We start from the raw sequence: 16,140 nt of genomic DNA, 5'->3' as shown, positions 1-16,140 counted from the left end.
TTAAAATGGTGTAAAGGGGTTTATAAATGCAAGTACTAATCTATAAACGTATACCAATCACATATACATTTAGCTGTTCTTACATTTATGTGGATAGGATCACTAAAACAAGAGGGAACGTAATGCTTTTGTTTGACTCATGGAAAACAGAGAAGAAGAACATACAAGATTTAGTAGTGATAAGAACAGCAAATGGACAGTTAACTAACTCATGCTGGAGTCAATTACCAATAACATATAAATGTCCTTTCCCTGGTTTGATCATTTCTTGAGGTGCATATGTATATACAAATCAGAGGTGTACTTTGAAGAGCAAGGTTAAAAAATACGTAAAAAGGCAGAATCACGGTGAATAAAGTGTGCTAACCCAAAGTCCTGACTTCATATCATAACGTTCAACACATTTGTCTTATTCAAGAGCCTCCCTCTTGTTTACGTCAGGGACTTCTTTACAGCAAGGCCAATGTTTTGTTCAGGGAGGGCAGCTTGAGGAAAGACTAAGGAAGTTCTGAAAACTCGTACAGCATACACTGAGAAAAAGTCAATGTTTCTAAATAGCAGAGCAGCTTGCATGTAAGTTTTTGTGGTGCATCTGACTTAAACTCTGACCACGAAAAAACATTGACCTGTGGCCCTGATGAGAGGCAGCAAGAACAGTGAATAGAAAAGCATTGGTCTTTGTGTTATTGCTGTGACTCTGTACTTTTATTTTCAGAGCGCACTACAAGTTTATTTTAAAAATGAAGAAAATATCAGAGTATGGGTTTAAAAAATAAAGGTTAGCTAATAAAAGAGCTGAGAAAGAAAAACCCTTTGAGCTTCTTTCACCTGTGAACTCGTGTTTTTTTTGTTAGAAGTTTTCAGTTTGTTTGTTTGGTCACACATGTCCCTCACAGCCTGAAGTCCTCTCTGCTGGTGAAAGGAGGAGACAAGTTTCAGGAGGCCGTAACCCATGACATTGAAAGCCCTCTGTAGAGGCCACTGTGTAATGTTTTCAACATGATGGAGGACAAGCAACAGAGGCCTACACTATGATGCAGATTTTACATTAATATCAATGCTACGTGTATGTAAACGGATGCAAAGACATCTTTTCTTGTCACGAAAAGGAAAGTCCTTCTTCAACCTCAGATATTTTCATTCATCCCGTTACAGATTGCTCTCCTGGGTTCTCAACATCACCCATAAAAATGTATCAGTATCTATCCTGTCCACTTATTAACGGTGATTTTCCTTGAATATTTTTTGCTGCATTTTTCCAGCAACTCATCCAACTCTACACCAAAACTTTTCAGGGTGCTGGCAAGAAAAAGTCCGGGTAAAGTCAGGGTGAAAAATGTAACATAGAAGGTTTGAAGCTGTGCTCTTATCACATATCATATAACCGATGTGTCATAAGTTCCCGTATTTGTCAAATTTTTCATCAGCACCTTTACCAACGCCTTTCTCTTCACCTGAAGGTACAAAGTAACTTAGTTTTGCAGGTGCAGACATGCAAAAGTACCAGGAAAGCTGTCTTCAAATAAGTGAATTGTCGAGCGGTGAGAAAGACATTTTTCAAGTCATCCCTCTGAAGCAAACATGAGAAGGAGCTTGTAATATTCCTCAAAGAGATGCAGCAAAGGAGAGTCATTTGACTGAAATGCTGTGTGCGTGTGCGTGCGCGCGCGTGTGTGTGTGTGTGTGTGTGTGTGTGTGTGTGTGTGTATATGTGTGTGTGTGTGTGTGCGTGCTTGGTGTGTGTATGTGTGTGTTAGAGTGTGCAGGAGAGGTGTCCTTGAATGGCTGGATGGCGAGATAGAGGGCGTTTGTTTGAACAGCCAAGAAACAGGGGAGGTGACTCAGAGGGGGGTGGGACACACCGGGGCCAGTAATGGGGCGGTGTTTGTGTGTGTGTGTGTGTGTGTGTGTGTGTGTGTGTGTGTGTGTGTGTGTGTGTGTGTGTGTGTGTGTGTGTGTGTGTACAAGTAGACACCATATGATGATGAATGATGTGTATATTATAGACAGTGAAGGAGTGAAAGAGGGGTGATGGAGAGAGAGAGAGAGAGAGAGAGAGAGAGAGAGAGAGAGAGAGAGAGAGAGAGAGAGAGAGAGAGAGAGAGAGAGAGAGAGAGAGAGAGAGAGAGAGAGAGAGAGAGAGAGAGAGAGAGAGACAGAGAGATAGAGAAAGAGAGAGAGAGAGGGAGGGGTAAACATGGGAAGGGGGTGAGAGGGACAAAGAGGAAGATGAAAGCAAAGATGGAGGGCAGATGATGATGAAGCCCCTTCGATGAAGATGCCGAACAGATGCCAGCTGTTGAGTTGTGTGTGTGTGTGTGTGTGTGTGTTTGCGTGTGTGTGTAAGAGGAAGAGACAGAGTGTGTGTGAGTGTATGCAATCATCCTCACGCTGTTCTGAGCTCATTACAGGAACAGATCTGAAAAGATTGGTGATGATGGAGATGATGGTAATGATGATGACGATAATGATGATGATCATAACAATATCTGCCAATCTCAGGCTGAATTCTCCCTGATGCAGTAGACTGTCTCAGGTTAGAGAACTGTGAATGAACACTTCTAATCTATTAGTGCGGACATCTCAATGACCATCCATTAACAGTTGAATTAATCTCTTTTCACAAATTCCACACGGAAACACAATCTCTGTCCTCTGGGGTCAGATTTTCCTCTATGTGAAGGAAGGATGTGCTCTAGTTTCAGTTTGTAGTCAGAGTAGATTTGACCAGATCAGCAGACTTTGTGGTATGGAGAGCAAAATGAAACACAATCCATCGTAATGACATCACAGCTCCCATCAGCAGTAACCTGTTGATGATGTATCTCTCTCTATTAACAGGTATATGAAGGCAAAAGCAGCTGGCAACCTGTTCTAGATCAAACTTTTCTACTTCCACAACAAATCTGCTTCAAACTGTTTCAGAAAACCTAATCACATTTAGATTTTCTGACTTCCTGGAATGCATCAGAAATGATGGATCTGACCTCCATTCATTGAACAAACATTTTGAAAATTGGCTTCCTCTCCTCTGGAGGACAGACCTGACCAACATTGACTTTTTACTCTTACTAATCTGAATCATAATGATATTTCAGCAAACTTAAGACCCGTTAATTACAAGAAAATCACAAGAAAGTTTTGTTGCTTTCCTTTCACTGCAGTAATTCAGAGTGAAGCTTCTGGATAATTTACTGCCCACTGCTGGATTTTTGCCAGTATTTATGTTGCAGATGTAGAAGCCACACAGAAAATACGTTTAACCACTAGTTGAGCATAATTATTGAGAATTTTGCATCTGTTCACAGAACCATATCATTGTTGGACAATGATAGACAGTAATTGTTGAGAGGCTCAAATATTGCATTTACAGTAAAGAAGCCATACCATGTTTTGGTGATATCTAAATAAAACTTCTACAAGTTACAACAAAATAAGCTGTGCTGATGCTTTTCATTATGTGGCTCATAAAAAAAAGACATTGAAGTAGTGGGACTATACCTGGCAAAACAAACATTTGAATACTTGAATGGACACCTGCTCTACTCCAGTCTAAAGGTGTGTTATTTTTGTAGTAATTTCTTAGATTATTTCCAGATGCCTCATCACCCTGGAAATTATACCACCTACGATACAACTCCAGATATTTTCAGTCCATAAACATTGTAGTGTATACATACATAGTGTTTTTTCCATGTTGTGTTGTATGGTTAATCTCAATGGGACTTAGAAAATAGAGTGTTATTATTGTGGTACTTCTGCCTAAAGGTCTCACTCGTGCTGTTTGTCACCTCATTTCCACAACCTCCTCAGTGTAAAAAATTGGTTCATGTGTTGCTTAGACTGGCCCTGTGAAGTGCTGGACTGAACTTGCTGCAATTTGCCGACATGGTGAAGCTAACAGGTGAGCCTATTGACCCGAGTAAAGCTGCCAGTCGATACCAACAAACACCAGAGGCTCACAGGCTGGAGGGCTGAGATTAGAAGGAAACCTAACAAGTGACTTTCTTGTAGCTGAAATGTCTAACTCTGCCCGTACTGTGGATATAGACAAAGGACAAAATAAGGATGAGAGACATAAGATAGTGAAGATAATGACAGTCTGTCAAGCTCAGATATCTCCAAAGACACAGAGGGACAAACAGGAAGATAAGCATACTGATGAGTGAGTATAACAACCTCCCCGACATGCCAACCCTCTGCTTCTCTCCTCTCTCAGGGTTTAGATCCAAACAGAGATAGACAGAAACACAGAGAGGCAGAAGGGAGAGCCGTGTGTGCCCTGAAGACAGACTCATCATCAAGTCTGTTGGTGCATTACGATACTGTATCATCAGCTTCTGGAACAAGAAATGACAACAAGACCAAAGCTGCACTAGTGATCCCAAAATAAACTTCAAAGTCCATTAAACCTAACAGTGTAAACTTGTGGGACAAGAACATGCTGAGTCTATAATTTTTCTCTTTGGTGTGTGCATGTAAAGTTTATTTTTTTAAGACCATGTTCATAAAGAGACCATGCTTGGTTGGAGGTTCAAAAGTTCAATGTTGTAGTAGTTTTGATAAAAAGTTAGCAACATTATATTTCTGAACCATGGTGACCGACAAATGTTGAAATTATGCAAAGTTCTCAAAACAATTGAATGATGGAAAAGCTCTGCAATTTAAGAAACGTGCTGCACAAAGAGGAACAACTGCAAATACACCATGGATTTAGAGTCAAAAACACACAAAAGCCGAAATTAGTTGTAGAAAGCCAAAATGAACCAGAGATCTTTCATTCAATTCTAAGAGCTGAGGCTAACAATCTTTTTTAACATTCTAAATGTGTTCAGAGTGTCAAAATGAGTCATTACTATTAAGAATTCAGCAAAAATGTTATGGACATCTATAAATTACAGTGGCTGACACACAGTAGCTAGCTGATCTGCAGAGGCCCGATATATTGTCATTAGAACAAATGTGTTGCAAATGCAGAAACAAGGTAAATTCATTAATACATACAAAAGTTCAGAGCAAATGCAACAACTGAAGCTTCCTGCTATTGAAAAAAAAATAAAAATAAAATGGGATCCATAAAGACAGAACATCTGCATCAGAGGCAAACACCCTGCAGATACACCATCGATGCAAATCCAGAAGTGCTCCAGGCCTGTGGGTGCATAAGAAATAAAAGTCCAGACATACTCGTATCGCAACATTAGTATCCCAGAGATAAATATTAAAAAATGTATAAAAAAAAGCGCGCACACACAAGCTTACAGCTTTTTTCCAAAAATAATACTGTAAACCTGACAGTGAGCCTCTCTGCAAACCAGCCGTCTCCTCACAGACTTGAAGAATCAAACCAGGAGAGCAAAACACCAACTATCGATCAACTTTACAACATCCTGTAGATCGTACCACCCTCCACTGTAACATTCATAAATTCACCAAATCCTGTTGGCTATGAACTTGTGGCAGATTAACACAGGCTGCATGTCACACACACAAACACGCGCATTCGTTTTTTCAGAGGGAAACTCAGATATTAGTGGGTCATAAAACAGGAGGCGTTTGTTGTGGCAGGTTAATGGGACGACCACTGCTGGTTAATGGGAGGCATTTGAGACAGACGCACAGTGTGATGCTGCTTTTGTATTCATGTCGGCAAAGATCTGTGAAACAAGAACGTTACTTTTAAAACTACAGATTCTCTAGAGATGTTGGACTCACTTTTACATTTTTATCCATTACTATTAAACATTTACTAACAGTCTGACTGACTTTGAATATTATAATTAGTTACTACTGAAAACCTTTTTAGCAGTCATGTCCGTTGTAAGGTCTGGGGCTAAAGCTAACTTTCACCATCTCTGTATTAACATATATTTCATTTTAGATTTATTACAAAAACTATGATACAATCTACATACTAACATATTGTTTATGTTTATTCAAGTGTAATTATTTTATTCCGAATCCCAAAATGATTTGACTCCAATAGCTACAGTACAGAGACCTACAATGTGCTGCTCTTCCTTTCAGTTTTCTGTTTTTTTCATCATGCTACTCTTTTGCTCTAGTCAGGTTACAGATGGCTGTGCTTGGCTCCCTTGTAAATCAAACACTGTAAAAGCAGACAAACAAGGCTGTGGCAGGGAGTTCAGCCACAACTAAACTGTCCATCTATCAAACTACATAGAAAAGATATACACACATTTAAAAATTCAAGACAAGACAAGACTGTCTCTGTTGTCTGGACTAATGCCATACAGTCGCCATTTTCCTCAATGGTCTGTAGATTTCTGAATGTTTTTGTATAGAAGCATCCTGCAGATATTTGTAAGTGGAATTAAACTTTTAATACTTTAAGAATAGAAACAACGATCATTTTAACATCCAATTCCACACAATCATTAAGCTGAATATGCAAATAGCTAATTTGTGTAAGTGCTAGGCATATAAAGCTTTTATCAACTCACAATATGGTACGATATACAGTAACATTTTCAGTGTGTCAGTGGTGTAAGTGAGACCGTTTATGTTCAAGCTTAAGTGCAAAAGATGTTTTATAAGATTGTATATATGATGCTTTTATTCTATTTTTTTTGCTGTCTAAAACTGAGATTATTTTATGTTGTTTTTTGTTATTACAAACATGCTTTTATTTTGAAAAGATGAAACACATCGATCTGCTTGATAGTGAGGTCACAGGATCAACAGCTTAAAGAGTGATCAACAGCAAAACATGCATTACCATCCCTTGAAATTGCATAAGCTGTACTACGTATTTGATACTGATGATTCCAGGTCGGACTGCCAATTAATAACCAAGATTGGGAAGCATCATATATATATATATATATAGGTTCAAATATCTTCAGGCATACCATAACCATGCACCTATGAATAAAGGAGTTTATGCAAGAGCTCTGAGTCCCTACTTTGCTCTATCTTTCTCAGTGGAGGAGCTGTAGCCTCAGTCAGAAATGACCCTGGTACTCCCAGCATTTAAAATAAATCCCTTGCAGATGCAAACAGAGACCTCAGTTAAATTATTTTAACATAGTCAATCATCTGAAAGCAGCTTACTTTTCTTTGAGTTTGACTTGTGCTGTATATCTTTGCTTATGTGCATCATTAAGCATGTTTCTCTGAAATGAAAGATGTCAAATCAAAGGGGTTGCTTACTTGTTTATACAAGGCTGAAACACAAGAAAACCAAAGACTTCTGAACTTCAGAGGACCGTCTGTTGACAACTTTTTTTTTCTGCTTAAGGTTTGAATATAGACAGAGATAGAAGAAATCATAAAGAACTGATGTGTGTGTAATTATTTAATGGAATTTATACATAGCACCTAATTCTGTTGATGAGCTGTGATTCACAGAACAAAAAATACAGTACTTCATGATAAAGTATGAAATGCATTTTAAAGATATACCAGTTCTGAGAAATAACACTGACAGAAGTTTTCATTGGAAATGATCAAAGACCACCATACTTTAATTTCAAACAACCTTACAGGACTTTCTGCTACATTTGAGACATAGAAGTCAGCAAGTTATAGCAATGACCTAACAACAAGGTTCATCTCTGAAGAAAAAGTTCCTTTATTGTTGTCATATGACATGATACAGCATGATACCCCAATCTTACCGAATTGTATCATTGAATACTATCCTATGGTATTGTATCATATCATTTAAAATCATGTCATGTCATTTTGTATGAAATACTATTGCGCTTTATTGTATCTTATCTTATCTACCATATAATGGCGTTGTATAGTATTTTATTGTATTATATCAAATCATACTATATCGTAACGTTACTTAACATAACATTTCGTAACGTAGCCTAGTGCAATGTATCGGAATGTAATGTCACGTAATGTAAAGTAATATAAAAAAAGTTAGCATAATGTAACTTTGCGCACCGTAGCATAACGTTACGTACCGTATTGTATTATATCGTACAATATTTTATTTTATTGTGTCATATCATATTGTATTGAATTGTGTCCTATCATATCAGTCATATCATAAACTGTCTGCTATTCTATCCTATTTTATCCTAGTTGCATCAAATTTGATCTTCTTGTATTGTATTGTGTCTGTTCTATTGCATTGTTTTGATCACATCATTGATTGTGTTATATATCGTATTGTTAAGGATTGTATCAAATTGGCTGGATTTGCAGTGTTTTCACTTTTAAATCATTGAAATATTTCCAGCAGATTTGCATCATGTTTCTCATTTGCATCATGTTTCTGTTTTTTTCGTTTATTTTGGGCTTTGTATTTTTACTCGGAATTTGGATCATTCTGAATTTTCTGCCTTTTTCATAGTTTAGGTTTTTGCTGGGGTATTTTAATTTGTTGGTCTTTGTGTGAGAAAGTGATGTTATACTTCATCAACACCGCACACAAAACTTCTGGTTCATATGAAAGGATCTGATTTCACACTAAATGTCTATTTCTGTAACTATTCTCCCTGTGATGCTGTCAGAATAACAATCTGTGCCTGTCAGTGGAAAAAAATAAAGCTTGTGTACATTATGTTACAGCCATTATAGCCTGTCTCCCTGATGCTGAATGAAATAATTCACCAAAGCAGTTCCTGAACATTTGTTTGATAATAGGAACTCAAAGCATACTCAGGTTTGTAATTCCCTGTAACTGAGTGAATATTTCCTCTTAATGTCTACACTCCTCCTGTCAGAGTTTGTTGGTGTGTGTCTTGTCGTTTCTGGATGCATGTATCTGTATCTCACTGTAAAAATGAATTTCCTCTCTGACATTTAAGCTCTGGGAAACATGTTTTGAAGATTTTTGAAGACGGTAATGCGAGATAGTAAAGCTCCGGGGTTTCAATAAAAAGCTAAAATCCACAGGAGCTGCTGTATTCTGATCACTGTTGGACAGGAGCGTGCACGGAAACATACACAGTGAAGAGAGATGATTTCACCCTGGCTTCTGTCATGAAATATTCATCCTTAGTGCAGGATCTCTCTCTCTCCATATTCTTCTTTTTGCTTTCCTCCTCTCTTTGTGTAGACACGCTACAGGATGGGAGGATGGGGGTGCTTTATTGTCATATTCTCTAGGTAACTAATTATGTCTCACTCACTTCTACACTCACACACACACACACACACTCACTCACTCACTCACTCACTCACTCACTCACTCACTCACTCACTCACTCACTCACTCACACACATTTACTGATCATGTAAGACATAATGCTCGGATGTGGAAACCTTCATACACAGCAGATCCATTTGAAGTGTACAACAGAAAACATGTTTTTGTTGATTAAGAAGTCAATAAAACAGAGTTCAGTCAGACAACTCACGTTTAAATTGTTTATTGTTGCAGCAAATACATATTCATATTTGGCGCCCAGGCTCCGGCCTCATCACTCCCTGCAGATAAGTTTACATGCAGACATTGAGGAGTGATGAGCAAAACATACTAAACACCCCCGGAGCCTGCAGGTGGAAGCTGGGGAGGCGGCGGGGAAGAAGAAAATATCAGCAATAGGCATGCAGCAGCAGAGGCGTTGACAGGCAGAGGGAGAGATGGGAGATTTTTCCCCAGTTTAAATAGACCGCCAATTTGAGAGGCAGAGGGCAGGATTGGATGATGGTTATGAGAGTGGGACATGTGACGTGTATGGCATTGCAGCTCGAGTTGTCTGCCAGAACTAGCTTGCAGGCGTCGCTCCATTTTCTGAAGTAAAACTTGCAAGAAGTTTAAAAGTAAGAATTAAAAAGCGCTCCCTTTAGAGTCTTTTGATTTTTTCACCACTTTCGGAGTGAGAATTTGACAAGTGGCTTCTCATATTCGCTGACATGCAAGTCACAGTGTGGCAGCGTCAACATATTATTTTTGTTTGTCAACTTTGTGTTTTTTTTGGTTAACTTTGGGATTTACTTCTGTTCAAATAATAATACATTTTATTTATGTAGCAGGAATGATAACAGATGTTAAATGTGCAACACAAACATAGAGGTCCATGATACAGGGAATAAAAACACGCCAATGCCACGTAAGTACAACATCCTTGTGTGTTGGAGTGCCTAGGAACTGGCAATAAGATGACAAAGAAATCTCTCTGCCTATACAATAGTTGGCAGTGTGATTTATTTTCTCATCATATTGCCAGCTCCTGGTTCTGCCACATTCTCTGCTTGTTTGTACACCAGATAGCAGTGACTGACTCTGAGCATTATTGGAGTTGGAGCTGAGAAAAGTTGAGTAACTGTCATTGTTTACTTATGTTGAAGCATCAAAACTACTTAGTTAATTTGGGAAAAAATATATCCTGGTCTGGCTTTTAAAACATTGATATTTGTAAGCTAGTTGTCTAACGTGCATATTTTGTAACTATCATACCATTGCACAAACAAATGCACATCCAGCAGTTTAAGATGATGTGAGGTTCTCAAACTTCAAAACAATATTTGTTTGAAACAGGAATTTAATCTTGGTTTCCAAGTTCCAGGTGATCTTAACCTTTGCAAACATAGCACTGAGTCAAATGACTTTATACAAGTCAAACAAGCTAGTCAGTCACAGAGCAAGCTGCCATATCTAAGAACTAGAAGTGACAACAGATCGGATGTTCTTATATTTGAATGAGAGAATATCCCTGCAGTCAGATTCTAAAATTTGGTGAAGAGTCTAAAATCAAGAGAACAAAAGCCGGTAGAGCAGCAGATAATTTCCATGGTTTCCATGTGTGTTCATTGGAGGCCGGTTGCTTTGGTCGCATAAGTAGAAGCAATTTGACTACGAGTAGATCCAAGCTGAGTGCACTTGTTCCTTCTGCTGATTATGTAAGAGTGCAGACATGCGATTCGACCGGAAGCATGTTCTTATTTTACTTTAGTCTGATAAGTAGACTGGAGACATGAAGTGTATCCTAGTGGAAAGCAGATAGTTATGCTGACAGTAAGCTCCATAAAGCTTGTTCTCTTGCTCTTCTTTTCTCACTTACACATATTTCGGGATGATGGTAAGCTTTTTAAAGCTGGAGGAAAACTCTGAAAAGCTCTAGTATCTTACAGGGCTACTACACCCATGAAGCTGTCTGCCAATATATGAGCAGCAAGTACTTCACTTTGAGAAAAATTTGATCTCAAAATGTACAAAAACGTCCTACTTTATTGTTAAAAGCAAGTGACAAAGTCTGGAGGGATGAGAAGAAATGCAACTTGTCTTGCAAATCAAACTGCCATAAAACAGTGAAATAGGAAAGAGTTGTGATGTCTCTTCAGTGAAAAAGATGTCATAAAAATGTGAGAATCTGCATTGGAAATGAAGATGTGTCACCTTATGACATATTTTTACATTTATTTTGCAGAATGAGATGCCATTACTCTGTATAAGATGACATGAATGAAAGATTGGTGGCCAGATGTGTGAAATGTGCACAAGTCTTCTTCAGTTTAGCTGTCAGGCAGGAGAGCGAGAATTTAACCCTGGACAGTTACTTTCATTAAGTGGTTGTCAAAGTTGTCAAATTGGTGTACCCATGAAGAGTTCCAGGAGGTCATCTGAGAAGTTTGAATCATTTTAATTTTAATATTTTATTCCTCCAAAATGATCCTGGTTGTCGGCTTCCAGCTGATAAAATGTGTCATCTGGTGCCAATATTTCAAGGGTAACTGGAAGAAATGGGAAGTTGCCCATATCTTTATGCTGTTTAGATTGGATGTGATCAAGGTGTGTTGCCGACAAAATAGTTTTGGCACCACAATAAGAAATGGTCAGTAGTTGCTTTCATGCCAAGTCAATTAAATATTGAAAGATGGAACAAGAGAAGACAAAACACAGAAAGTTAATTCCTGTAAGGGATTCATTTAAGCATTTTATCTTGTCCTTCTCAGTCCACAAAGATAAAAGCTACCAGGTACATGCCACTGGCTCCTGTTGCTGCAGTCCTATTATCTCAAAGCACATTTCAACAACAGAGAATTGCTGCGGAAATCACTGATTGAAGATAATTACAGTTATTCATATCATTAGATATTTAACAGAGCAAATAGTTCCTTCCTTCCTTCTCCTCAGGGATGTATCGGACGGTATAAGTTGACTCAAGCTGTTATTTGATTGCAGTACAGTAAAAGTGGATGAGATATTGTTGCACACCTGTATATCAGTTTAAAATGTTCATTACAGGTTATCTCTTCTTCTAAAGCTGACAACAGCTTGAGTTTTGGATTAGCTCAAATCCCAAAATCTTAAATTGGTGATTAGTTTTGGAGATTAATTTTGAAAAGGTTCAGAATATAATTTTAGACCAGAGAGAATACAAAAATAAAATAGTAAATAAAATAGTTAACGAGTGTGTACAACAATGGCTAAACGTACTCAATGGAGTTCAAATCAGCACTTGTCAAGAATGAGATTGTTTTATTTAGATGTTGTCTAAGTGTTGGAAAATAAATGTCAGCATCAAATATTTGATTGTCACAAGGTCCCTCATCATCCTGCAGCCACAGGTGAAGCATCTCAGTGAGTACGCCTGTGTGTGTTATTGTCATACATACAATAACTACTGTTAATCTGGTGAGGTGTGAACTTAATAGTTGCCAGGAGTATAAAGAGGCAGTGCTATACATTGTTTACATGTCAGGACAGTCAGGGACACCAGCAGCACTTTGGCTAACAAATTCCCAAAAGAGACTTATTTTAGAGTAAAATGCTATTCTAAAATAGGACATTAGTGTAAAGAACAAGAGAGGCCACTGATACATGACAGTTCTCTCTTTAGTAGCCTTGAATCAAAAACAGTAATTCTCCACTCTCACCTCTGTTTCACAGATTTGAGGTTCACAATGTGCTTCCCAAGTCTGTACCTGCCATCAGGAGCCTCAAGAGTCTTAGGTCAGTGTCACAGAAGTTGAGAGACTAGGGATGAGAATGTCTCTGACTGAACCACTCTCACACACAATCACACACCTGTGGGGTGTGGCTGTGATGTAAGGTGCTCAAAAGTGTTCCCAGAAGGAGATAAGATTCAAGTGACAGAATAGACAGACATGATCGTTTAATGACCTACAGAGCTCTGACAGGGTGGCTTCACTAAACAGAGCACAGTCTAGACCTGCTCTTTTTGTAAAATCTATTGATATTATATTTGTTGTGAATTGACAATAGATAAAAACAGAGATTGACCACACCCCTGATGGAGTCTGGATTGTGTCACTGATTGTCCCAAAGCAGAAAACGCCTCCATCCAAATAGTATAATAGCCTTTTCTGGAAAGCATCATGAGATATGTTTTTTGTCATTATTTGGTGCTAATTAAATATATACATTTAAAAAAAAGACAGTTTGATGATTGATTGTCTTTTTACATAGAGAAGGTGCCTCCTGTCAACCCACCAACCCTGGGGTTGGAAAAGGCGACCTGCTCGTTCTCCTGAGCTACAACAGAAATTCAGAAATCACAGAAGAGCTACAGACTGTTTGACCTAACATGATGGTAGGATCCCTGCCTGTCATCACATCCTGATCATGTGCACATCCTCAACACAGCAGCATGGAGATATATAAAAGTAATGTGCAGGTGAGGCTGAACAAGAAAGAGAGAAAAAGCAGAGCGGAGAGAGAGAGCACATTAAACAAGAAAAGATTAAAAGGATTAAGGAGAAAAGCCCTGTAGGAAAGTGTTGCAAACTGCTGCAAAATTACTGATGTGTTCAGGAACAAGAGACATGGTTAAAGGGTTAGGCCTGAAACTAAATTTAAATTTGAAAGTTATTTGGTTCTAGCAGTTGTGAAGGAAAGTCTGCCAGTTAACTTTACATTCCAACAGCAGCAGCAAAGCAAGCAAGCACTGTACTGGTGAATGCAAGAAGAACCCAGAGGTAGGCTTCTAACAGCTAATTAATTAACTAAAACTTTCTAAATATTAAAAATAACTACTTTATATGGTAAACTGACCCCTGTTTGCAGTGATTGGTATAAACTAAGTTGTTTAAGCCCTATTTGCCAACACAACATGTAGCCTGGTGGTGATTCGGGGGTTAAATTCATTTAATAATAAATAATAATAATAAAAAAACACAAGAAATTAAAGTGAAAGTTGAGTTGTTTTGTTGAGAGATAAGAAAGCTTATTTTTTGCCAACAAATAATACAAATGTACGCAACTGATGATGACGCAGGGGAAGACGACGAAGAGAGCATGCTCACGTAGTTTTTTTATGCCTGTTTAAAGGGGACATATCAGGCTTTTTTCATCAATATATATTGGTCTAAGAGGTCCCCAAAACATGTCTTTAAAGTTTATGCTCAAAAAAACACTTTGAAATCAGATTTTGGCATGCCTGAAAAGTCCTCCTCTTCATTCCTCATCAGAACACTCTGTTTTCCCTCTGACCACGCCCCCTCCGGAAGTGGATGTGCCTCGGCTCTCCAGCACGTTGATCTAATGTTTACATGTTGGCTGAATATACACGGCTGCTCAGAGATCGCGTTACTTCAACCCTCTGAATCTGATCCTGACGGAGAGGCGCCTGTAGCAGGACCTTTCTGAACGATTGGTCATAGATTTAGTGTTTCTTGTTGTTTTATTTATCAGTATGTAGACGTGTGTCTTGGTACACAGCTACGAACATGTAGCTATGTGGCTATGCTAACTAGCGCTAGCACTTATCCATGATAAATAAAAATCATCCACTAGATCTTCAAATCTGCAGACGTGGGGAGTAAAACCGACCTCTGCCAGAAAGGCAGCAGGACCTTTCTGAAGGATTGGTCACAGATTTAGTGTTTCTTGTTGTTTTATTTGTCAGTATGTCAACGTGTGTCTTGGTACACAGCTACAGCTACAGCTACAGCTATGAACATGTAGCTATGTGGCTATGCCAATTAGCGCTAGCACTTATCCATGACAAATAAAAATCATCCACTATATCTTCAAATCTGCAGACGTGGGGAGTAAAACCGACCTTTGTGTTTATTAAGACAGCCTACAACTAGCATGCCTCCCTCCTAAGCTCCTTGTTAGCACACATTTGTGCAGGTAATGAAAAACGGGGGAGGGATTCAGTATTATTTTATACAGTCTATGGGCTGAACAAGCACCGAGCTCTGACTCCGTGACAGACCGGATATTGTTGTTACGTAACAAAAACACGGAAGTCTGAAACGGCTCGTTTCACGCACATTTACAGAAAGGTGTAGAAATCAAAACAGGGGCAGAATGGATTTTTTTCATTCTCGGGGGGTTTGTAGACATGTCAGGGACACATATTTCAGGTAAAGAACCATTAAAAAGTCAATTTTGCATGATATGTCACCTTTAAGTTTCAGCTGTCAGGCGGTACATGTGGTTAACGAAGCTACTTCACGTTCACTCACTAATGTGATGTTTAGTGAGGTGTGTGAGCATGTTCCAAGAAGTCAAAGTGAAGTTAAAGAGAATTGGACGTCCTATGACAGACGCAGACCGTGAAGGGACTCTGCAGGATTTTCTTCTTTGACATCTGACGAGGATTTGTTATTTGTTGGAGTTTACCCGTTGGATTTCTGCTCTGTGACGGGACTGTAAGTTTTGCCTTATGGATTTCTTCTTCAAGAAGAGGGGACTGTTCCAGATTGACTGTGAGTGTTACCTGTCGGATTTCTGCGTCATAAGGAGAGGACTGCTTCAGCTAAGTTTTGAGTTTGCTCCCATGCAAAGCTGCTTTACGAGGACAGAACATGTAACATTTTTTTGTGTTGTGACATTGTTGCCCAAGGGACTTAAAGATATTACTGCCTTGACTTTTAATTTTCAAAATCACGACCTAGTGTTTATAGCACAAATTTTTGAGATGTCTGTCATCTCGGTAATCGATGCAAAATATTCCATCAGAACATTTAGGGGCTTCATTGAGGCTGACCAACATTTGGCTGATTGTGTGGGAAATTGTTGTCTTGAGGATGCTCAGAATACTTGAAATGATCAACGTTTTATAGAAAAACTTTCATTTATATTTAGTATGAAGAGAGAAACAGCTGCTTGTGATTGGTGTGTGTGTGTGTGTGTAGCATACAGAACTCTTCAGATGTAAGCTGAGAATGGTGTGATTAACACAACAAAGATTTCCTACCCAACTCATCTCATCTCTTACACACACACACACACACACACAC

Source organism: Notolabrus celidotus, chromosome 7 (assembly GCF_009762535.1).
Source record: "Notolabrus celidotus isolate fNotCel1 chromosome 7, fNotCel1.pri, whole genome shotgun sequence".
NCBI lineage: Eukaryota > Metazoa > Chordata > Actinopteri > Labriformes > Labridae > Notolabrus > Notolabrus celidotus.
This window is presented reverse-complemented; position numbering follows the sequence as displayed.